Below are 1,116 nucleotides of genomic sequence, written 5' to 3'. Positions count from 1 at the left end.
CATTTGAAGACTGACTCAAGGACTCTGTCCATAGAAAAACCCCCAAATGGTTTAAATGACAAAATAAAGGATTTCATAGGAAATATAATCTACTTTGGTAGCCTGGCAAAAATCAAGTAAAATCAAAATAAAATTCAAAATTAGTAGCATTATCATAAAAATATAAAATCAAAGCAAGGAAGGAGCATTTCATGATTTTATATTAAGTTGGCTGTTGCCAATTTGTTTATATGTTTTATTTTTCTAAATAAAACTGGCATAAAATGGTTGCTTTCATATTTTTTATGTGAATGGAAGCACTCTTCCAAATAAGAGATTCCCCTCCTACCTCGGGCCTGGTAAGGGAGACTACATCTCATTGTACTCAAATGACAGAACTCAAAAAATAAAAGGAGGCAGGAAGGAAGAAAAGGGGGGAGGAAGGAATGAAGTTATTCTATTTAAGAGAATCCATAGTCATTTTAAAGATCTTTTACTATAATGAATAATTGTATGGATAAAATAAATTTTCACTTATGCTTTTATTTGCTGTAAAAGCAAAAAAAAAAAAAAGATACTTGGTCCAATTACAAGGCTGTTACAGTGCCTTTAAGAAGAAAGGCTGGTTGTTTTGTCAAGGGAGCCTCAGGGAGGGGCTGAGAATGGTGGGACTGTTTTCCTCATACCTCTCTGCTACTCCTTTACTATCTTCTTAACTGTTTTTTCTTGCTCTTCTGATGCCTTAATGTTCATTCATTCTTGAAGTCTCAGACTTTGGCCTTCTCTTCTGCCAATACTCTTTCTTAGAAAATTCCTGTCTCCATATTACTTCACTCAGAGTAGGGCCCCAGGGCTTCCATTTGGAGTAGACAACTCCATATGGCTAGCTCTGACTCTCCTCACTCCAGTTCAAGAGTGTCTAGCACTTATAAATGACGCCATGTGAATGGCTGGCTGTTACTTTACATTCATTTGCTAAAATGAAACTTATCTTCCTGCCCAAACTGAATGCTTTGTCTGATTTTTCTCTCTCTCTCTCCCCCTACCACCCCCTCTGTGTGTGTGTGTCCCCATCAATCTACTACCAGCCAAGTTTGAACTTGTTCTACTCTCATACCCAAGCAATAATTCTGATTT

This window comes from Pseudorca crassidens, chromosome 8, assembly GCF_039906515.1.
Source record: "Pseudorca crassidens isolate mPseCra1 chromosome 8, mPseCra1.hap1, whole genome shotgun sequence".
Lineage (NCBI taxonomy): Eukaryota > Metazoa > Chordata > Mammalia > Artiodactyla > Delphinidae > Pseudorca > Pseudorca crassidens.
This window is presented reverse-complemented; position numbering follows the sequence as displayed.